The following is a 25,544-nucleotide window of genomic DNA, read 5'->3' on the forward strand; positions in this document are numbered from 1 at the left end:
TCTCCAAAGATATTCAATATCAAGATTTATTGGAAAAGAAAGTTTCAGTAGAACCACATGGTCCTGTGCAATAGAGTAAAACAGATTCATGAAGCAGAGTAGGGTACAGGAATGAAAAACCATACCTAGAGACCTGATCTGAAATTTGTGAATTCTTCTACCTGCTAAAATGTACTTGCGGGGCTGGAGCAATAGCACAGCGGGTAGGGCGTTTGCCTTGCACGCGGACGACTCAGGTTCGATTCCCAGCATCCCATATGGTTCCCTGAGCATCGCCATGGGTGATTTCTGAGTGCAGAGCCAGGAGTAACCCTTGTGCATTGCCGGGTGTGACCCAAAAAGCAAAAAAAAATATGTACTTGCAACACCCCTAGACTGATCATTGTAGGGATCTTGCTATGTTTCATGGACCTAAACTGAGTACAATATATAAATATATATATGTATATATATATATATATATATTCCCCCTTGAGCGTGGACAAGGCAATATTCTAAGTTCTTGTTTCAACTCACACTACAAAAAAGTGTCTTTTTCATGGCATTTTTGAGCGTGTGTGTGTGTGTGTGTGTGTGTGTGTGCGCGCACGCGTGTGTGTGTGTTGATTTTGCTCTTTAAAATATTCTTTCAGCAGGGGGGCTGAAGCGATTCCCAGTAAGACTGCAACGTGACTTAGAGAGAAAATATCTGTGTTCACTCGGCTTCATTGGAGCTTATGTTGTATACAGTGCTATTGATCCATGAGTGTGAATCAACAAAATGTCAAGGAAGATGTCTTTAAATAGAAACTCACATAAAACAAATGTGTGTAGATGGCTTGATGACAACATTCTGAGCAGGCTGCCGCCGTGCAAACTCATCTACCACGGCCTGGTTCCAGAGACTCATAAATAAATTTCGAAAGAGATCAACCAACCGCAAGAATTTCTGGGACACCCTTTCCTGCCGGAGACCCCTGGGGGTGATCTCAGAGAGAGGGCAGGCCAGCTCCTGTCTTTCCAAAGCCCCTGTAGTCGCTCCCACACCCCAATGCTGCTGCCATGTTTCTGGCCATACTGCCTAGTTAAATATTCTGGAGCGACATCTCCAAAGTCTAGAACACTGACATCCCAGTAGTTGCACACCAGAGATGTAATATAAAAGCCGGCCAATCTCAACTTACAAACTCATCAACACAGAAGGTTTAACTTGCAACAACAGCTTAGTAAACCATCCGTCAGACAGGACTAATTGTCCCCATGGTGAGACACAACCATTTTCACAAATTTTCTCCTACAGAAATATGTTTTGATCATCCCATTTGCCGTTTAGTGGTAACAAGCAGTATAAATGAGTGTGGGCCTGCTACGGAAGCAGGTTTGAGGGGTGGTTGGGAAAATGGAGACAATGGTGGTGGAAAGGTGACAGTGATTGTGCAATTGGTGTTGGAATATTGAATGCCTGTAGCAAATTATCATGACAACTTTGTAGACCAGTGTTTAAATAAAGTGGGGGAGGGGTAGACAATGTTGTGCACAGAGGATTGCAGGAATCTGTCTTTACTCTAGGAATGATTCTGTGTTTGCTACCTTAGTGTTCATCAAGACCTGATTGAGATGCGCAGCACAAAGAACCAGGATTGGTAGAAAAGGTAAAGTGGAGACATCAGATCAAAAAGGGACTCGATCTCGTGGAGATCTGGTGGTGTATTGACTAAGGACAAGTCTCTGTAGTGTGGGGTACTGCGTAGCCTTGGCCGCACCCCCTGAGATCCCCTTAAAGTTACCACAAACACAAACTCCCTCTTTCTACTGCTCCTCCACTTCCTGACTGGTGAGCACAGCCTGGTCTTCTTGTCTAAAGCCTAGTTGTTTTACGATGTCCCGTCATTTGCTTTGTTTTTCTATGTAGCACATACAGTGTGTGTCTTTCTTCATGACCTAATTCACTACATATTATAAAAAGGTCTATTAGATGGTAAAGGATAAACTTGGACTTTGGGTGAACTTAGTGTAGTATATACCGATAATGATGCACACCTGAAATTGATAAAATGTTATAATGTAATTTACTTCAATATAAATACTAAAATTTAAAACAAATCCTTGATGTATTACTTTTCTTATGGCTTAGGTAGGCTGGTTACAATAGTGTTAAAGTAAGAGGATTTATGGAGTTATTATTTCACCCTATCACCACCACCACCACCACCTGACTCTCCATCACTGTCCCTACTTATCTCTAGTCACACCAATGTTCCTCCCTCCCACACTGCTTTGTAATCTGGGTTTTGTACTTCAAGGCCAAGGGTTTGTCATTGTTTGATACTATGTATTTTCCCCTCCCCCCATCCCCCCTGATCCACCATAAACAGCAACAAAAGATTCTCTTTGTAGTTTTCAAAATCTTGCCTTCTCTGGAGAAATACTTTGGAACTAGTGCATTCCTTGAATTCTAATGGTCTGTGCTATGCATTAAACTCAAATACTCTACTCTGATATCTCACAGCTCTAGCTCTTTCTTTCTTTCCTTCTCTCTTCCTTCCTTCCTTCTCTTCCTTCCTTCCTTCCTTCCTTCCTTCCTTCTTTCCTTCCTTCCTTCCTTCCTTCCTTCCTTCCTTCCTTCCTTCCTTCCTTCCTTCCTTCCTTCCTTCCTTCCTTCCTTCCTTCCTTCTTTCTTTCTTTCTTTCTTTCTTTCTTTCTTTCTTTCTTTCTTTCTTTCTTTCTTTCTTTCTTTCTTTCATGTAGAAGCACTGCTAATTATTCAGCAATTGATTAAGCTTATTGAATTGTGCATAAACTCCACATTACTTTTTTATTTTTATTTTTTAGTATTATAAGTTAGTTGGGCAGAGTCTCTTGCCCGTGCAGCTGAAGGTACGGCAGAGGAACCCAGGTGTGTGTAATCCCATCAACGGCCAACATCCAGAGACTTTAAAGCAAGCTCCGGGAAGAGAGTGACACAGAGACTCTCTTGCCCGCGCGCCTGGCTGTCTTCCCTGGGGCCCCTCAGAGGGGATGGGCTCCAGCTTCACTCCCTGCCCTGAGCAGAGCTCCCGGCAGCTGAAGACCTCCAGAACCTAGTCACAGCCATGCTCAAGGCCCCTCTCCACACGTTCGGACAAGCCTTGTGCATGAAGTTATTGGCAGAGGAACCCAGGTGTGCGGCCTGGGGCCAAGATCTCCAGATGCTCAGAATGGGACTGGGCTTCTTCCACCCAGATTCCTCATTTTCCAGTAGCAGGGCAGTCACACCCACAAACTGGTGCTGTGTAATTCTATTAACGGCTAATATCCAGAGACTATAAAACCAAGCTCCTGGAAGTGCATGACCACTCATCTGATAGCCTAGTTCTATCTCTTAGAGAACGTGGCAAACTACTGAGAGTGTACTGCCCACATGGGGAAGTGCCTGGCAAGCTCCCCATGGCATATTCATATGCCAAATACAGTAACAATGATGAGTCTCATTCCTCTGACCCTGAAAATCCTCTAATGCGGCACTGTTTGGAAGGACGAATAAAGAGAGACTGCTAAAATCTCAGGACTAGGATGAATGGAGACGTTATTGGGTCCACTTGAGCAAATCGATGATCAAAGAGATGACAAGTGATACAAGCGATACAAGTGCTTGTTATGAATAATCTACTAAAATGATCCAAAGTTTCCTAGGAGGAAAGTGTGTGAAGATTGTATTTCACCCTGGAGCCATTAAGCCCTTGTCTTGATACATCATTGGTGTAGAGTATCAGATATTGTGCAGCTGTAATGTGGCCACATGCTCCAGGAATTCTAAAATTTAAAATAAGGTGATATGGCTGAGGTTAATTTAATTTTTTTTAACTGGATGGTAACTTTGGCATCTGGAGGCATCTCTGCACCATATTACTCTCTTGATGCTCTATTTTGAGAGATTTATTTTTAAGTCTCTGGATCATGGCTGTTAACGAGCTTAAATGGCGCTAGAGGTGAATCCTGAGTATGATTGCCAGGCTCCTGGAAGTGTGGGGAGATTGGGGGAGGTCACCCATTCCCAACTCTGTGTGAGTCTGGAGATTTCGGTCACAAGTTCCACATACCTGAGTTTTTCAGCAGATTCACTCATGGATGAGGCTTGTCCTAGCCTGTGGAAATCGGACGTGAGCAAGGCTGCAATTGAATTCTGGAGGTTTTTGGCTTCCAGGACTCTGATGGGGTGAGTGGGGGGATTCAACTGCCAAAGCAGTTGAAAAAGCCAAAGCAGATGTTTTAGTAGTTGTCTGACCTCAAATCAAGAGCTTCTCAATTATACATATTGTATTCTTTCCACCCCTCTCGGAGAGCCTGGCCAGCTACTAAGAGTATGTCTCCTGCATGTCAGAGTCTGGCAAGCTACCCGTGGCATATTCGATATGCCCAAAACAGTAACAACAAGTCTCACAATGGAAATGTTACTGGTGCCCGCTCAAGCAAATTAATGAACAACGGGATGACAGTGATACAGTTATTGTCTGTTATGAAAAACTGCTGAACACGCTTACAAAAAATTGTTCATATAGGAATCAGTGTGACTATTGTTCTTTTTTGGCAGGAGCCATTAAGACATTCTATAGGATATCACTAACATGCTGTTAAAGTTTGGATGATGTGAGCATTGGTATATATATATATATATATCTATCTGAAAATATGTATATATGCATATATATGTTTCCCTCTATGATTTGTTGCCTACTATCTGAACCCCATCAAATGTGGTGTGATAATTATGGAGAATGAGTAGGGAGTGTTTTATGATGTTTTGCGGCAGTCCAGGAATATGTTCACTCATATGTGAGGCTTGGGCCAAGCGTGTGGGGAGTGGCCTTGAGCGTGGTGGTGGTTGAATTTTAGAGGTTTTAGGCTTCTGTACCTGGGTCCCTTGGGGCGGGGAGGGGTCTCACCCACCACCCTCTGGGGCACCCCTATAAAGACAGCCTGGTGCGGGGTCAGGACATTCTGCCACGCTCTCTTTCAGGAGTTTAGTTTATGGTCCCTGCGTCTTGGCTGTTGATGAGATTACATGGTGCCAGGGGAAATTTGTGGGTGTGACTGCCAAGCTACTGGAAAACTGGGGACCTGGGGAAAGGAGGCCCAGTTCCGATCCAAGCGGACTTGGAGCTCTCAGTTATGGGTCCCCACCTACTTCTGTGCTACAGGCCCTAACTCCTTTGAGATTTATGGATCTCTGAAATAAGGCCAATAAATGAGCTTATATAGCTGAGCCGGAGGTGGTTTGTGGGTGTGTCTCCCACATAACTAACTTTTGACTGTTTAATTTCTTGGTACGGAAATTAAAGTTTTGGGGTCTGGCCAAAGGCACAGCAGCAATTTTGGGGTATCTGAAAGTCTGAAGGCACCATCAGGCTGCTGATGCACTCGCCCCACAGGTACAGGTTGACCTGCTGGCAGCACCATATTCCTGCTCTAGCTCTTTCTTTTCTGAAAAATCAGATTATCTATAAGGTTTTTTCTCAGTGACAGTTCACTGCTGGGGTGCCTATAACTTAGAATTTGGTCTGTGTTTGAACAACACTCAAGTGAAGATCTTTACTTTTTGATGATATTTGGTAAACCCACCATAAATTTAAAATGTTGGAAGTATAAAAATGCATTTATTGGAGCTGGAGAGATAGTAAGTAGGTAGGGCATTTGCCTTGCTCACAGCCAATCCTGGTTCAATTCCCGGCATCCCATAGGGTCACATGAGCACTACCAGGAGTGATTCCTGAATACAGAGCCAGGGGTAACCCCTGAGCATCATCAGGCATGGTCAAAGATTAAAAATAAATAAATAAATAAATAAATAAAATAAAAAAATTAATGCATTTACTAGTACAACTAACCTACCAAGGTTTGTTCAGCCTAGCCTACTTTAAACATGCTCGGAAACCTTACATTGGCTTAGCATTCAGCAATACCATCTAACTTCATATCTATTTTGTCACAAAGTAATGAACAATAGATTATGGCCTTGAGAGGAGAAGAACTTGTGGAATTTTTAAGTCCTGAGTCAGGGTTAGGAGTACACAGAAATCTAGATGTTCAGTGCTTATTATATTATTTACTGAAGTGCTTATTTCCCTCTTTTTGGGGGGCTGGAGATTCACTTTCAACCTTTTTGTAAATATTTTCAAGTGGCGAAGAATTTTGAAAGCACAAGCTTTTTGCCACCAGGTCTATTCCAAGGAAAATATGGCCCTGATTACGCAAGGCAGGTGTAATCGAGGTAGTAACTTTAGGAAGTGAATGAAGAATGTTCAAGACCCCCAGTGGCACTTGGGTAAGGTAACAGGAACGTAAAGCAGCAGAATCACCCCCTTCTTGTTGTTTTTAGGGAATATAAAGAAGAAGTGAATATTTCAGTGAGATGCAATGAACAGGAGCACTGGAGAGGGAGCAGGAACTCATCCCTGAGTGGAACCGAGGAGTTCCATTAAGCAATTTGAGCTGAAGAAGAGTCACATTTTAGATGATTCTCTGAGGACACATAAGAGCTACCCAGGGATGTTTATGCCAAACCCACTTAAGATCAAGGGTCATTTTTAATTCACCTAAAAATCTTCCTAAACACTCTTTAGCCAGATTTATTCAATCCACAAAATCAACAACTGTCATAATATTGATTTGTGTAGTTGGAACAGCCCAACAGTTCTCTTCCAACCCATTAAATGAGTCACGAAAGCTCCCAAATAGTGCTAGCATACTTTCTGGATTCATTTAACATCTTTATATTAGGGATGTCTAAGCTTTATAGACTGTTCCATTTATTCTCATATCAAATACCACTGAAAGGTTAAATTTGGTGTTCAGTGATATTCTCCAGGCAACATTTCCAAACTTAAGACTGAAAATAAAGTATGTGACATTTCTTCCAGGAAATCTCGTCCCTAATGCCCAGTCTTGAACCCTTAGAGGACCCAGAAATTTTTGACTGTATTGAGCTTGCCATTTTTAATTTGTGATTAGAGCTCCTCATAGTTCTACTATACAGTGTGTCAAAATAAGTGAATTCATTTAACTCATAAAAATTAAAGAAAGGGAGGAATAAAGAGAAGGTAAAGGAGGGGCAGAGATAGAGGAGAAGGAGACAGAGAAGGACAGAGCATTGAAAGAAAGTGACCCCATCTCTATTATTAAGGAGAAGTAATTGAAGGAATTACAATCATTCTCTTCCTAAAGAGGAGCTACAGTGCAGTAGAAAAACCTGAGCACAAAATCTAAATTTAAATGACATTTCTATCACATACTAATTGTGCAATTACGGCAATTAAAGTCAGCTTTAGTTTAATTAACTAAACAATGAAACTCATGGTTTGATAAGCAAATCTCACCCATAGAACTTTTGTGAAGGCTGGTTGAGTTCAAAGATGTAGAGTACAAAAAAAAAAGAGAGAATATTTTTCAAAACAAACAAAATAATGCAGAGTACATGGAAGAGTAGTTTCTCAATAAATGCATAGTACTAATGGTTGCAAATCTTTGATTTTCTGAAAAGAAACAGAAAAGATTAAATGCTGTTGCATTTATTTGAGTTAGAACTCTACCACAAATTTGAAACTGCTAGGGTTACTTGATGGAACAATGTATTTGATTCTTACACATGCCATAACAATGACCACAAACTGGGTTGCTTAATCCAGAAGTCAAAAATTAAGGGGGTTGTCAGGTTTGGGACTGGAGTGATAGCACAGCCGGTAGGGCGTTTGCCTTGCACACGGCCAACCTGGGTTCAATTCCCAGTATCCCATATGGTCCCCTGAGCACCACCAGGAGTAATTCCTGAGTGCAAAGCCAGGAGTAAGCCCTGTGCATCGCCAGGTGTGACCCCAAAAAGCCAATAAATAAATAAATGCTCTAAAAAAAAAAGAAGGGGGTTGTCAGGTTTTACTCCATCCTCAAACTGGACAGAGTTGGAAGAGAAGTTTTTTTTCTTTTGCTTTGTGCAGGTTCAGGTGCCCTTGAACTGTAGTCTGGCAAGCTACCCATGGAGTATTGGATATGCCAAAGACAGTAACAAGTCTCACAATGAGAGACGTTACTGGGTACCCGCTCGAACAAATCGATGAGCAACGGGATGACAGTGACCAGAGGCGGGACTAGGATTTTCATAAAGTTGTTTATAAATAATGAATGTCACATTCATTATTCCAACACTAGTCCCACCTCCACTACCCCTTCCCATCACCGTTATTCCCAATTATCCCAACCACTCCAGTCTGGCCCTATAGCAGGCCCTGGATCATTCATTTTATATTGCTTGTTATAAATAATTCGTGAAAAATGATCAAAGAAATGTTTCCTTAGAAGAAAGTGTGTGAAGATTGTTGTATCTCACCATGGAGGCATTAAGCCCTTGCATATTAGACAGCTAACATGTTCTTACAGAATAAGCCTTGTGCATTTACATTTTGTTAATCTGGATTGTTGCATTCTACTTTACACCCCATCCAACAAACAAAACAAACAAACCAAATCCCTGTTCGTAGACTCAAGGTCAAGGAGCATCAAATGTAAACAGAATGTAAACAGCTCTTATGGTAAGGGCTAAGGTGATTAATCAGGCCCGTGACAGGGATGCCCACAACCCTCGTTATAGGGTCAGGCTGATACTACTCATAGCTGGGCAGGGAGGGCCTTGCTGATTGGAAACACTGGGGCAAAGACCTAAAGGAATTAAGACCGTGAGTACTGTGGATCCTTGGGTCTGGAACACTCAAGTTCTAAATCTTCAAGTACAAATTCTCCCCACCTTGGGTTAAGAAGTGTCTGACTTTTCTGAGATTCTGTGAAGATTCAATACTACAAGATGCAATAAATTAGAGAGAGGATGAGGGAGGACTCACCATGTGAAACAGGGGTGATCCTTGCATATCACTGTGAGGTAGGTGGCATGGTGACATTATAGAGAAGCTGATTCCAAGAAGTTCCTTAAGTATCCTAAGTATCTAATTTAGGATTTTTAACCTCTCTCTGATGGAAGGATGGAGCCAATTCTGTTGATATTAAGGGTTGAATCATACCTGTTCTTCCTCCCTATTCTTGCATCCAGGATGTATTGGAGAACCAATCCCAGACCTGTGACTGTGACCTTATTTGGAAACTGTGTATTTGCAGATGTCACCAACATGCTGTCATTAGGTTGGAGTTTAATCTAATATGACTGGTATTTTATAAGAAGCAGGAAATGTGGTCATAGAAGTCTATGACATGATGATGGAGGCAAAGACAGTGATGCCCCTATAAGTGAAGGGGCACTGGGGATTGTCAGGAACTCCCTGAAATTATGAAGAGGCAAAGAATCAAAGCTTGGGGTGGCAACACTGGCAATATTTTGGGCTTGTAACCTTCAAAACTACAAATCAATAATTTCTTGGCTCAAGATATCTAGTTGGTGGTACTTTATTAGGGTAGTAGCCAGAGAAAGTTTGTTGGCAACTTCAGAGAAAGAAAGAGCAGGCAGAAGACTTGAGCAAGAAGCTTGGGGTCTGGAGTTGGGGTGGATTGCTGTTAAATCAATTTTTAAGAGGTTAAAAAATGGAGTTGATGAACATGGAAAGTATCATGTTGAGTGAAATGAGTCAGAAAGAAAGAGACAGACATAGAAAGATCATACTCATCTGTGGAATATAAAGTAGCAGAATGGGAGACAAACACCCAAGAGTAGTAGAGATAAGAACCAGGAGGTCTGCCCCACAGCTTGGAAACTGGCCTCACTGCTAGGGGAAAAGGCAGCTGAAATAGAGAAGGGAACACCTAGTAGAGAATGTTGGGAGGACCCACTCAGGTTGAAAGCTGCGTGCCGAAAGTAGACAATAGACCAAACATGATGGCCACTCAATACCTCTCTTGCAAACTACAACATCCAACAGGAGAGAGAACAAAAGGGAATGCCCTGCTGCAGAGGCAGGGTTGGGTGGTGGAGGTTGAGGTGGGGGTGGTTGGGGTGGGGGTGGTGGGAGGGATACTGGGAACATTGGTGGAGGAGAATGGGCACTGGTGGAGGGATGTAAACGAAATGCAAACATGAAAGTTCATAAGTTTGTAACCGTACCTCATGGTGATTCAATAATTAAAATTTAAAAGAAACCTTAAATTTCACAAAAGAAAAAATGGAGTTGATGAGAACTGGTTATGTATTTCCTTTGAAGAAAAAATAAAATGAAGGGTTTGCTGATAGATGGGGTGAGAAATGTGTGAAGAGAGAAATCAGGGATGACTCCAGGGTGTTGGGTCTGAAGGACTGGAATTACTATTTACTAAAATGACTAATGTTAAGGAAGGGGAGGGACTTTATTTAGGAATTGAGTTTTTAAGTGTGAGATATCTGGTAGATATTAAAATGGAGATGTCAAACACTAGCACATGTGCAAATGTTTGGAGACCAGGGGAAAGTTCAGATGGGAGACTCGAGTTTCAAGTTGTCAGCAGGTAGATGGCATTGAAAAATATGAAACTGAGTAGGATGTCTCAGGTGCCAAATACATCGAGAAAACAAACATGAGCCCAGGACTTAGCTAAAGGGTATGCAAGAGAGATCGAATAAAAATAAGAAAATGGAGAGTCAGAAAAGTTATTTCTTTAATGAAAAATAATGCCAGAATATAAAATTAGTTTTTCTGCTTCCAAATTCTTCTTTCAATTTTTAATACCACAGCGGGTAGGACATTTACCTTGTACAGTTGACCCGGGTTTGATACCTCCATCGCTCTCAGAGAGCCTGGCAAGCTACCAAGAGTATCTCACCCGCACGGCAGAGCCTGGTAAGCTACCCGTGGCGTATTCGATATGCCAAAATCAGTAACAACAAGTCTCACAATGGAGACATTACTGGTGCCTGCTTGAGCAAAATCGATGAGCAATGGGATAACAGTGACAGTGAATATAATCAATGTCTCCTATGTAAAGTTTTCTAGTCACTTGTATCACCTGTCTACCCGTTGATCTTCGATTTGCTTGAGCGGTCGCCAGTAACGTCTCCATTCATCCTTGTCATGTGCTAGTGTAGCCCAATGGTATCTGCTTGCTCCTCCAGGAACACAAAAACCCTCAAACTGTTCATTCAGAGTTTTGACGAAGAAGTCTGACCATTTCGTTGGTGGGGGGCCATGTGGTCTTTTGACATCCCGTGAAATCCAGTCAGTAACAGCTCTAGTCCAGCGATCATCTGTAAATCGCATTACATGACCGGCCCATCTGATTTTTGATGCCTTGGCAAACAAGACAGCGTCCCTGATTCTTGATCGTCCACGGAGGCTGGAACTTCAGATTCCTTCTCTCACTTGAGTGAAACGTGAAACTCCAAGCATTGCTCTTTTGATTCCTCTTTGGGATGCCTGAATAGCGTTCTCATTCTGTTTTCGTAGGGCCCAGGTCTCTGAGGCGTTTGTTAGTGCAGGAAGAAGGGTGGAGTAAAAAAAATGTGACTGGAGCTGGAGGTTCTTTTTCCTCTTGACTACTTCTTTGATGCTCTTGAAGGCATTCCACGCTGCTCGATTCCTTCTGTGCAGTTCTGGCGTCAAGTCGTTCCTCATGTTGAATTCTTGACCCAGGCACACATAGCTGCTGCATTCGGAGATGTTCGTTCTGTTGAGAGCAAATGGAACGTCAGGGAATAGTTCGTTTTTCATAAACATTGTCTTGGTGAGATTCAGCTGCAGTCCGACCTTTCCACACTTGTGGTCGAAGTCAGCCAGCATTTATGTCGCTTGGCTAATGTTTGGCGTTATTAGAACGATGTCATCAGTAAAGCGGAGGTGTGTAGTTGCTGACCATCTATCTTCACTCCCATTCCTTCCCAATCTAGTCATCGCATGATGTTCTTGAGGGTGGCACTAAAGAGTTTTGGTGAAATGGTATCACCCCGCCGAACCCCTCTCTTTATGTCAATGATTACTCCCTTGTAGAATGGTGAGATCCAGGTGGTGAATCCGTAATACAGCTCGAGGAGGATCTTGATGTACTGAGTCTGAACGCCCTGTTTGTCTAGGACTTCTATGGCACTTCAAGTCTCAAGACAATCAAAGGCCTTCTTTAAATCAATGAACCTTAGAAAAAGCTACATCTTGAATCTTGCAAAACTTCAATGAGCTTGGTCACTGTGTGGATATGGTCGATCGTGCTGAATTCTTTTCAGAACCCGGCTTGCTTACATGGTTGTCCTTCGTCTAGTGTTCTGCCTACTCTATTCAGAATGACTCAAGTGAACAACTTGTAGACAATAGACAACAGGCAGATTGGGCGATAGTTGCTGATGTTGTGGATGTCTCCCTTCTTGTACAACAGAACGGTCCTGCTGGTTTTCCATTCGGACAGAACCTTGCATTCAGACAGGTAGTGTGTGAAGAGCCAAGCCAGTGTATTGATGAGTACTGGTGGCAGATTCTTCAGGTGTTCGGATCTGACCTTGCCCGGGCCAGGTGCTGTATGCATCTTTACCGATGAAATAGTGTGTCAGATTTCGGAAGGGAGGACATTGGGAATGACATATCCATCCTGCCGAATTTGGTATGTGAGCAGGTGGACATAGTTATCCAAGAGATGTGAGTAGAAGTCATGAATAATCCTCTCCATTGCTCTTCTGGAAGATGTGATAGAACCATCAGGATGTCAAAGGGCAGTCATCTTGGTCTTGTAGTTGGTGAAGGACAGGTGAGCATTGTGAATACTTTTCCTGGCTTCTGCCATATCAGCCAACACTGCTGCTCTTCTCTCTTTGAGGTCTTCCTTTATCGCTTCTCTGCACAGCTTTGCGAGCTTGGATGTTAGCTTGTGATTGCCTGAGGCTTGTGCCAAACCATGTTGGTGAAAGAGTTCAAGAGTTTCTGAAGACAGGCGTCTGTTTGTGGCTTTCTCACTCTTGGCATTCCTCGTGCAGGCATGGAGGTGCTGAACCAGTCGATAGTATTCCTAGTCAATGTTGTCAATGATGGCATCTTCCCACGGTGCCAAAATAGTGCCGAAGAGCTCCCAGTTGGTGGTCATTCTGGGAGTTCTCTTCTTAAACTTAAACTTTGCAGTCCTTTCTCCCCACTCTCTGAAGTAGAATTTTGCACGAAGGGGATGATGGTCCAATCCCATTTGGAATTTTTGTACAACAGCGATTATCACTCAGGCAAAACCTTCGATTGAATATGATGTGGTCAATTTCCTTGTGAAACTGTCCACCGGGAGCCTCCCATGTCCAACATTTAGATTTGGCTTTCTGGAACTGTGAGTTATCATGAATGGTCTTGGTCGACATGATGAACACAGACAGCCCTCTTCGTTCCATTCTAGGCCATGGGTCCCAATGTGGAGTTCTTTGGGTGACATTCTTGGTCCTATCTTGGCATTACAATCACCGACAATGATTTTGTATTAGGTGTGGTCTTCTTTATAGAACTTCTCCAGCTCCATGTAGAACTTCTCAATTTCTTCATCATAGTTGGGTGTTGGTGTGAAGATAGAAACTGCTGGCACTGAGCCATATCTATTAATCGTCTGATATAATCATCCAATTCAGGTTGTTAGGCATTTGAATGAATCAATGCTCATGGCCAAGTTCCTGTTGACAAGGACACCAATGCCACAGATGCCTCTATTGTTGCATATTCCAAGAAACAGTTCTTCTCCAGTGTCAAAAATGGCATGATGTGATGGATGCCTTCCCCTTTTAGTCAGACGATGACCTACTGGCACCAGATAAATACCTCATTAGTGAATGGGGCTTCACTCATCCACTACCTCCACTACCCAGCCACCGCCATGCTCCAGGCCACTTTCTGGACACTCGAGCTGAACCTCACAGATGAGTGAAGCTCCACAGAACCAGGTAAAGTAGAACTATGTGACCTTGGACTCTAGGCTCAATGAGACCCGGAAACAGAGATCCTCTGTCTGCCTCCCCCAGTCTCCGGTGTCCCAGGGATCACACCCAGAGACCCACCCTACTCACACCAGATAAACACCTCATTGGTCGACCTCCACTACCTCCACTATCCAGCCACCACCATGCTCCAGGCCGCTTTCTGGTCACATCATAAGACATTTAATACCCATTTTTCATAATTCCCGTACCATATTTGATGAGGTTCAAATATGGTGTGAACCACTGGAAACACCTGTAAGGGCGCTTAGAGGCCACCCTAAAAGCCTCCAACCCTCTCAGAGAGCCCGGCAAGCTACCGAGAGTATCCCGCCCTCACAGCAGAGCCTGGCAAGCTACCTGTGGCATATTCAATATGCCAAAAACAGTAACAACAATGGGCTTCATTCGCCTGATACTGAAAGAGCCCCCAAAAGAGCAGTGTTAAGAAGGATGAGCAAGGAGAGGCCGATAAAATCTCAGGGACGAACTAGACTGTCAAAACGAAGAAAGACTAAAATGACTGTCTGTACTTTCAATACATGTACCGTGGCATCAGAAGCATCCATTGAGGACCTGATGGCGCAAGCACAGAAGATCAAGTATGCAAAGTTTTCTAATAGAAAAAGTTTCTTTTTTCAGTGCAAACTGGTTTACTTAGATTAACTCCTTGAAAAATATGATAACTATGAAAAGTTTAAATTTCAATTATTTTATAGACACACAACTTTTGACTCTGAGCTCCCATAATAATCAAAATATACATCAACCATATACATCACATCAAAAATTAGTTTTCAGTTGAGAAAATCAAAACGACTTCATTACTCACAGATCTAATTCTGGCAAAAATAAAGTTGTTAGAACTCTTACCCAATGTCATCCTAATCATTTTCTTATTTTTTTGGGGGGGATTGATATCATGTTTGGCTTATAATAGAGCGGGGGGGGGGTGTTGTTTTTTGTTTTGATTAGTTTTTTTTTAAATTTAAATTTTATTGAATCACCATGTGGAGGGTTACATAGTTCTTAGGATTATGTCAGTTATACAATACTCAAACACCCTTCCCTTCACCCGTGCCCATATTCCATCACCAACCACCCCATTATACCTCCCGCCCCCTCCCGCCCCCCCAGTCCCCGCCCTTGTAAGTGATAAGTTTCACTTCGTTTACGCTTTATCTTGGTTACAGTCCATGTTTCAAAACATAACTCACTATTGTTGCTAGGGTTTCCCCCCAAAAAAGAAAAGACAGTCCCACTGTCAAGGAAGCATTTGATGGCTCTCCATTGCTGAGAATGTAGAGATATTAAGTCCCGCTGTTTGTTACATAACTTTTCTATTTTTTCCCCCCTCATCCCGCGCCACCGAGATCACGCCTGTTTAGTAATCACCACGCTGCCTGACAAAGGGAAAACAAACCAAAAAAGATGGTTATTTCCCGTCATCAGCCGGCGTGGGGCTCTGGCTTAGTTGATAGTCTGGTAGAATGTCTGCAAGCAGTTTCTGGAACCAAAAGTAATACGCTGGTATCGGCCCCGGCTCGAGATTCCACCAGCGTCCCGCTGTTCCAAGTACATAATAATTTATTCCCTTGTATCCCATTCCCACGCCACCAGGTCCGTGTCAGCTTAATGGACATCGTACTATGGTTAACGCCATGCCACGTTTCTTCCCGAGAAAGAAGGATATTTCTTCTCAGCCGGCGTGGGGATATGGCTTAGTTCAGTCTATAGAGATGGCTACCACTTTGGTAGCCTTCAATATTTCAGCAAAAGACTTACTATTCTTGTTAGGATTTCCCACCAAAGTCCGACCCGTTAAAAGGGAACCATTTCATATTGGTGATGATTAAATGACAATAGGTTGCGCGGCCATGGCAGCGGCCTCGCGGCTTTGAATTTCTGTATAAAGTCCAGGGAAAGTACAGCCAGAAATTACACGTCGCTACAAACTTTAACCCTATTATGGTCCCCCCAAAGTCCAACCCATTACAAAGGAACCATTTCATATTGCTGATGATTAGATGACATTAGGCTGCCGTGGCCGGGCGGTTTTGGGTTTCTATATAAAGTCCAGGGAAAATTCTGCCTAAAATTCTATCGCTACAATCTTTTACCCTTCAACAAAAAACTCAGTACTATTGTTTGGAGTTTCCCCCCACCGTAAGCCCTGCCAAAAAGGAACATTTACACGTTGCTGACAATCAAGAGATATTAGGTCTTGCAGCCTCTCGGTTTTGGATTTCTATATGAAGTCCAGGGAAAATTCTTTTGGTAATTGCATCACTCGCTGGCAGCGCCTGGGCCAGAAGCTCCGAGCACACAGTTTGGAGGCATTTTGGGGGCGCCGCTCGTGTCCAAAGTGGTTCAGTTGCCTCCGGGGTCGATCTCGCGCGGGGCCGGAAAAGCTGTTTTGATTAGTTTTAATTAGAAAGGTGAGGGAAAGTTCAAGAGAGAATCCCAGTATCTCCAGAATGGGGAAAAGCCTCATACAGAGTCTTAAAATTCTTTTACTTAACTGTAGTTTAGACAACATAGTTACATTAGTGTTCATAGCACAGCGGGTAAGGTGTTTGCCTTGCATGTGGCCGACCCTGGTTCAATTCCTCCACCCCTCTCAGAGAGCCTGGCAAGCTACTGAGAGTATCCTGCCCGCATGACAGAGCCTGTACTTCTATATGTGTGTAGAGCTCACTGGACCCACTGTTAAAGCTCCACCCAAATCTGTTCCTTAACACACCTCCGCTTTCGAGGTGCTCACTTGTTCCAAGGTTAATTATCAGTTATTACCAATTTTATCATTTCATCCTCAACTTCTCTTTGGAGGTGGAACTAACTGTTCAGCTTTTCCTTCCTTTTAACAACTTTATGGGACATGGATGGACTTGAGAACAAGGGCATTGGAGAAAAGTTCAAATTTTAAGAAATTTGAATTTCAACAAAAAAGAATCAAGGTCTGCATTCTTACTACTTATTTTATTGGAAAAGTCGTGTGCCACTTACATGCTCATTCTTCCCAGAGATCCAAAATGGGAAGGTTTAGATAGAATTTAAATGAGAAATAATTAAGAACAAGAATGATGCTGTAAAGATTGCTTCTAAGGTACAGTCATTATCTCACTAACTAGGCTGTTTCTTATTGATGAATAAATTTTAATGTAAAGGAAAAACATTCTTCATATAAGTAATTGTTGCAATCAAATATGAAATCGAAAATATTTCAAATTGGAGAGTTCAGGATTTCTAGTCTGGCCACTAGTTTAACTCTGCCCTCTTGTGTGTCCGGGATGCATGTAAGGCTTCCAGGAAGCTTTGTAGGAAGTAATGCTGGCACTTATGTGACATTAGCCTCATACTTGGGAATAAACATGTCTCCAAAATCAGCATAAGGTTTTGCTTGGTAATAAAAACTATATCCTTAAGATCAACATGTGCAACAGACCAAAAAGTGAAAATAAAAGACATGTGACTCTATACCTAAGTAATTCTCTAGATAACACCTAGCCTCACTGTTATCAAATTCTCAACTAAGACTGTACTTCCTGAAAGAAAAAACATTACTGACTTAAAATTGCAACTTAGCAAAAATATTCAATTTCTTCTGATAATAGCAGTTAAATTTTTTGAATATAAAGTAATTAAAAATTTTACAGCAAAAATATTAAAAACACTTTAAGAACTTTTTATATATGTTGAAATTAACCACACAACAATTATAGCACAAGGAGAGAAAAAAAGGGAAGTAGAATAATACTGCTATAAGCTTAAGTTATACTAAAAATAATGTTAATTAAATAATATATCATAACAGTATAACACCTAACATATACACTGAATTAATAATATGCCATTACTTCAAGCTTGATTATAATTTAAAGATGCATAATATGATCCTTGGAGTAGTTACTAAATATAGAACTATACTAAAATAGCAACATGCATCATATATTGTTTGTATTATATTTTCAATAAACAGATATGTTGAAGAGGAAAATATGAAAAATAACAGACCATGCAAATTCTAAACATAAAAGCTCGTGATCCATATGTTGTCACACAAAGTAGACTTCAAAGCAAGAGATGTTATTAAAGATAAAGATTGTCTTTTCATAGTAATAAAGGGATCAGTTCACTCCTATTCATCTAAACCACCCCTACACCATACTAAATGACTATATGTGTTACAATAAAACTTCAAAATATAAGAAGTAAATCAAAGTACAGAACTAAGAAAGGAAAATCAACTTATAATTGGACATATAAAACATTCTGCTCTCAGTAGAATGTATATGTATATGGAAACAAAAAGCATTCATATTGATTGAAACATTCTAACAACAAAAATACAATTATCTAAACACATTCAGCAAATGTAGACTATACATTTTTTTCAAAAATATATGGTAACATTCATCAATATGGGACACAAAGCTTATCATGGCAAAGATCTAAGAACTGAATTATATTCTTAACACAAGAGAATTAAATTAAGTCATTAAGAAAATATATTCATAAATTCCCTAAATATTGGGAAATAAGCCACACATCCTTAATCAGCTAAATAATAAATAATCAGAGAACAAATTAAAATATTTAAAATAAATACGCAGCAAATTAAAATTTATGGGATGCAGCCAAAACACTGCTGAGAGGCAAATTCATGGCTATCAATACACATAAGAAACTATAAAAATAAGTAACTCAAAGAAAAGCTTTCTTAGAAATTAAAATTTAGATCTAAATTTATAGATGTAAGAAATATTAAACTAAAGCAAACAATCAAAGGAGGAGCAGAAAATAAAACCAATTAAAAATTGCATTATACTCCACAGCTAACTTCAACCGTTCTTTTTCCAAATACAATTCAAAACAAAGGGAACAAACAACTTACCAGTATTTTCAAGAGAAAGATAGAAAACTACTATTATGAGTAACTGTGCAAGTAAACTCAGCTAGATCAAATCAGTGAAAATTTCAAAATAGTGGGGCTGGGGGTGTGTACAGTGGGTAAGCCACTTGCCTTGCTTATGGCTAACCCAAGTTCTAATCCCTGGTAACACATTGGTCCCAGCCTTAAGTTACCCTGAGCACAGAATCAGGAGTCAGCACTGGTCTTGTGGCCCCAAATCAAGAACAGAAACAAAGACCAAATCCAACACCATGAGCAAAAATAAAAGGATGCTAATATATTTGTATGTCAATACTTTTTGTGGGTTTGTTTGTGGACCACACCCAGTGGTGCTCAAGGTTTTCTCCTGACTCTGCAACCAGGGATCCCTCCAGGCGGGGTTTGACCCTGGTGGCTTCTGGGTATGTAAACAAGGTCAGTCACATGAAAAGCAAGCACCCTGCATACTGTTACTGTTACTCTGCCCCTGTCTGTTAATCATTATTCAGAAACAGTTTTTATTTTTGGCAACACACACAACTTAAAATTAATTTACTTAATAATCTAAGGCAGCATTTTCATATAGAATATCCACTGTATAGTATATATATATTTATATATAAAGCAATTCCTGTATTTTATTCTCAAATTTAATTCCATTTAAGTTTTTGTGTTTTGGTTTTGGTTCACACCAGTGGTGTGCTCAGGGCTTACTCCTGGCTCTACACTCATCTGGTGGGCTTGGAAGACGGTTTGTGGTGTCCGGGATCAGGCCTGAGCAAGGGGTGCATCCTACCTGCTGTACTATTGCTCTAGCCCAGATCTAGGAGGTTTTTTGTTTGTTTGTTTATTATCATTGAGCCCAGTTAAACCTGAAGGCCTTACCTCTAGTTCCTCGTGGGACCTTCACATCTTATGGCTGAGCCTGGGGTAGCCCTGACATGAGATAAAACATAAAATGCCATTATTGGTGTGTCTCCTGCTCTATCTTTGACCAGTCCCTAGGACTTCTCAGTAAATAACCAAGTACCCCAAGTGGAGAGCCAATCTTCCTGTGTTTGTGCAAAAAAACAAGCCAGATTTGTTAAGTTGTCTGGCAAATTTTTAAAATGGAGGAGGAGAGAAAACCATGTTTCTGTAATTTGCCTCGTTTGTGAGAATAAGATTTTAGTTATACAAAGGTAAGTGAATAATTGGGTAATTTAGTATAAGTAAGCTGTCTGGTCTATAAAGAAACTTAACGTTGAATATGCTGTCATCAGTCTGGCCAGAAAAGCGGAAGCCAGAGCTTTACCATAGTGGGGGGAACCTCAACTTAAAGTGCAGGATCAATTGTTTTTCCCCAGTCTGTCAATTGGCTAAAGTAGTGGACACCTAAACTGGTTCTAAGTATCTATTATTAGTTAATACATATAGAGAGAACAGAAATTTTTTTAACAGCTCTCAATTCTTGTTCCATCATAGGATTAAGAAATAGCCCATTTAGAGAATATTTTCTCTAAGCCAGAACACCCAGTAGGAGAGGAAGAATGGGCATTGGAATGAGGTGTCTAAAGAGGAGCTGAAAATTACAGACCCCTAGACTAATATAGTGAAATATTGAAGGGATGAACAGGGCAGTAAGAAGTAAGTAACTCAGAACTGTGCCTCCTATGCCATTGATAATTGGTTCTTGTACCTGAGCACCTGAGCATTTGTCATTTGTTCTTCTGCCTCCAAGGTTTGGTCATTTCAAAGTAGCATTCCTTAGCTTAACTGATGTGATTTTTCAAATCCATTGCCTGGGGCTCACTAAAAACTAAGGTAGCCTGAGATTTCACCCCTTGTGCAGGCAGGGTCAGTGTCCCTGTGTCAGCAGGAAGCAGCTCCAGAAGATGAAACTTTGACTATTTTCCCTTTAGGGATTAAAGGTGGTGAAATATCTGCACCATGGAGTTTTCACTTGGGGCGCCCCAGAGTGGGGCAGGTGAGAACCCTCCCCGCCCCAAGGGATCCAACCCCGGCAGCCGACCTCCACTACCCAACCGCCACCACGCTCCAGGTCACCTTTCAGACTGCAAAGCATCTGTGCGACACATTATAAGACACTTCCTACCCATTTTCCATAATTACTAGATCATATTTGATGGAGTTCAGATAGTAGGCAACAAATCATAGAGATTAGCATATATTAATATATATATTAATATGTTACATCACAATCACGAAATCCTGTTAATCACCAATTTCTCGGGCGGACTCAGTAACATCTCATTTCGTCCTTTCCCTGAGATCTTAGAAGTCTCTCTCTCGAGAGACTTCTCTCGAGAAGCCTCCTAACAATGTTGCACTGGGGGCTCTTCAGGGTCAGGGGAATGAGATCCAGCTTGTTACTAGATTTTGCGTATGAATACACCATGGGAAGCTTGCAAGGCTGTCCCATGTGGGCAGGAAACTCTCAGAGGATTGCCAGTTTCTCCCAGAGGGAGAAGTAGGCTAAAGATATCGCGTCTGAGAGCTTGCTTTTAAGTCTCTCTCTGGATGTTGGCCATTGATGGGATTACACACACCTGGGTTCCTCTGCCGGTACCTTCATGCATGAGGCCTGTCCGAACGTGTGGAGAGGGGCCTCGAGCATGGCTGTAGCTAGGTTCTGGTGGTCTTTGGCCACCGGGAGCTCTGCTCGGGGTAGGGAGGGAAGCTGGATATATATATATATATATATATATATATATATATATATAGTGATACCATGAGATATACAACTACAAATCTGTTCATTATCAGGTTTCAGTCATACAATGGGTTCCAGAACCCAGCCACAGCCATTCTCAAGGCCACTCTCCAACACACTCGTACGAGCCTCATGCATGAAGGAACTGGCGTTCCTCTCTTCCTCCTGTGCAGTTCTGGCGCCAAGTCATTCCTCATGTTGAGTTCTCGACCCAGGTATACATAGCTGCTGCATTTGGAGATGTTCGTTCCATTGAGAGCAAATGGAACGTCAGGGACTAGTTTGTTTTTCATAAACATCGTTTTGCTGAGATTCAGCTGCAGTTCAACCTTTCCACACTCTTGGTCGAAGTCGGCCAGCATTTGGCTTCGATGACCGCTTCAGTCTCAACAGAATTGAAGGCCGTCTTTAAATTGATGAACCTTAGACAGCGCGGCATCTTGAACTCTCTCGAAACTTCAGTGAGTTTGGTCACCGTGTGGATATGGTTGATCATGCTGAATCCCCTTTGGAACCCAGCTTGCTCGAGTAGTTGTCCTTCATCTAGTGTTCTGCCTATTCTATTCAGGATGACTCGAGTGAACAACTTATAGACGATGAATAACAGGCAGATTGGGTGGTAGTTGCTGTCGTGTTTATAAATCTTATTAGGAATTAGAGGGAACAATTTTAGTTCAATAAGGTAACGTGTAATCTTTCAAGATGACATAGTACAAATGTATTAATTATGATACGTATACATAGGTATTCTACATTCTTGTGAAGGAACAAGGATGCAGATATGTCAATTTACTGGCTTTAGTCATTTCCCAACAGAATGCCCACCAGGATCATTCTGCAGTAATAGTCTCCACAGAAACTCCTACTCACATATTGATATTTCTCAAGTAAAGTTTTACTTTCCCACTGTGGTCACATACCAAAAATCCCCCAAGTATTAGCAGACTCTTAAGAAAAACCATTGAATATAAAAATCCAAACAATAAAACAAAGTAAAAATGATTTGGAAAAACAAGCTAGAAAGGAAAAATCTTATTTTAAAACCAATTTTAACATCAACATCCTTTGGACACTGAAAGAATATACTGCATTCACAGAACAAGAACAGCATGAAGACTTTCTATAAGAAAAGAACCACAAAATATCAGATAATCAAAAATTACTCTCATGAATTAATAGCAACAGTAGGAGCTGGAGAGATACTACAGTGGGTAAGTCTCTTGCCTTGCATGTGGATGACCCGGGTTTAATCAAGGTACTGCCTAGGGTCTCCGGAATACCACCAGAAGTAAGGCCTGCACACAACCAGGTGTGATCCAACTGAACAAACAAATTTTGGCTATAGAAATAAAAGGTATTTGAAAAGTTAGAAGATGAGGCAGAGGGATTATTTCAGAAAACAAGGCAAAGAGAAGGATAATATGAGTGAAGTAGTACAGAAATCAGATAATTTGTCAAGATTTAGCACTTGAAAAGAAGTAGCTCTAGAAGGGGATAATAGAGAACAGGAAGAGGATATCACCAACACAAGAAACTTCCAGAAAGTTAGGACATATCTTCTAATCTCATGCCTGAATGCTGACTAATTTCATTTTAAATAACTAATTTTCTACCAGCATTATATTGCTCTTTATCCCAAACTTCTCACTTGGATATTGGACCATAATTTTATTGCTTCAGACCTCAACAATGGAAATAAATCCAAATAAAGTTGCACAGAGACTTTAAAGAAAACCACTTAGGTTAGAGTAGAGCACATGGGTAAATGCAAAGAAGTAACTCTTAGAACTTGAAGTCTCTTGTAAGTAATTTCAAAATAAAATTGCTGTTTTAGCGAAAGAGTGCAAATATAGTATTTTAAAAATAAGTTTGTTCCTATCATTCTGAGGGTAAGAAGTCTCAAGGGGCTAATTTAAAGGTATAATCAGGGCTGTGCTTTTGAAGAGGCTGCATGAAACCATTTGCCAGCATTTTACACATTACAGACACTAGAACTTACTTGTGCTCCTTGGTTTATGCCCACCTTAAAAAACCATCGATCACATTTCTCTGAATTTGTTTTTGAGTATTCAAATTCAATAGCTCTGCTTCTCTCATTCTCCTTGTGTGCTTATATGGACTTTTATAATAAATGGGATCCGCCAAGATAATCCAGGTAATCTATTCCATCCCCAGCCCATTAATTGCAGAGGTATTGGGTCACAACAAAGGCTGCTCAGAAGTAATTTCTGGATGCATGCTGAGGGAACCATATGCAGTGTCAGGAATTGAACTAGAATTGACAAAAGCAGCCACTTAAAAGGTGTTTTATCTCCTGTACTATCTTTCTGGCCTCAAGAGTAATTTATATCCTCATAGTCAATTTAGCCATGTCAAGTAACAGTAACAGACTCCAAGAATTGGGGAATATTATTTTACTTTGCAAAACTGGGTAGATAGCTATAGGAGTCATGTTCTAAAACAACAAAGAGTGAATGTGGCCTTTTCCAGAGCAACGAGGGAGCTTATTTCTAGTTGGGTAATCTCATATTGGAGTTCACTAGAAAATCAAGATCTGAGAAGTTTGGAGGGGAAACCCATGTTGAAGACTTAATTTCCCAGAACAGTCATAGTTCTACTTTTCTAAATAGCTTGGGAGTATTTTAAAGATTTCAAGTACAGACTCAAGGATTCTTGAATTCCAAATGATCTCAGGGGAAGTTCTGACTTCAACCCCTGCCATCACATCTGTGATGTGACAGTGCTCTTTCTAAAGCTAAGACCATATGAGTGTACTTGTGGTCTTATCTGAGATAGATATCTGCAATACTAGCATAACCATATCTTATCACTTCATGTAGCATAATTCTGCCGTGGAAGTGGTGGCACAAATGCATTGTACCCATTATCTTGTTGTCACTGATTTGTTAACTTCCTCTGGATAAGTGGAGGAGATATGGAATGTATCTGGACTCTTCTGCCAATCAAAACTTTTGGGGTTACAGATGCTGATTTCGGGATTGGTTCCATAACCGTCAGTTCACATATCATATTTTTACATTCCATAAGAGATAGCACTGAAACTTTGAAATCCATTTGGAATCAAAGGATATTTTTATAGACAAACTTTAAAGCATGATTGCATGACTATTAGACCCTGAAAGGAATTTTAGTATTGGTGAGTAGTCCAAGTTTTCAACTTTATCTAAAAAAAAAAAAACTTCCCGATGGTTTTACTTTTTGGAATGCAACCTCTTTAATGCACCCACTTAAGTACTCTACCCTATGTTTTCAAATTCCTATAAAAGATTAACTGATTGAAATGACTTGATATTCATGGTTATGGACATTTCATTTGATAATGATGGATTTGAATCCAAGGTCTGAAAGTATATGCCAAAGTAAAGTACTTTGTAAATCAGTCTTCAAGAAAAAAAAGGGTTATTTGACACTCCTACAAATCTATCTTTCTCTTGGAATTATATCAAAGCGGGGTATTTTTAAGATTCACTATGAGACTTTTAACCCTCCCTTCTATTTGCATTTATACATTTAGTTTAACAGTTTGTGATTCTTCAGTTTGCTATTCTTCAAAAGGTACAAATTTGACACACTTATGAATATTAGTATCTAATAAGATTTTAATTCTCACTGTTATCAGTGTTTGGGCTGGAGCAATAGCACATATTGCTATACTATTGCTCTTAACCAAGCGATAGTCAATGGTCAGTCCATGACCATTAATCCTTTCTGTGCTACAGATAAAACTTCTGATCACATCCTAGAAAGCAAGAGCAGGGGAATGACAGGAGGCCATGGGCAGCTTCTCCAATCATTGCCCACAACTACGGTCTTTCCTTAATCAATGAGTAAGCAATGTTTCTACCTGCAGATACGGGATCTGTTGTAGAAGAACTGGGTCATGGAAGGCAGCGTTAGTGACCTGTGATTTACAGCAATGCACCTGCGGGGGGTTCAGGTCACACCTTTCTTTGACAAACCACATAGATCTGCATGACTATCTTAACTCATTCCATTTTTTATTGTTACTTGTTTGGTGTAAAATTTCTGCGTAAAAATTGCAATCTTACTCTCTTGATACTTCCCTCACGTTGATG

The sequence above is a fragment of the Sorex araneus genome, chromosome 1 (genome assembly GCF_027595985.1).
Source record: "Sorex araneus isolate mSorAra2 chromosome 1, mSorAra2.pri, whole genome shotgun sequence".
NCBI classification, from domain to species: Eukaryota; Metazoa; Chordata; class Mammalia; order Eulipotyphla; family Soricidae; genus Sorex; species Sorex araneus.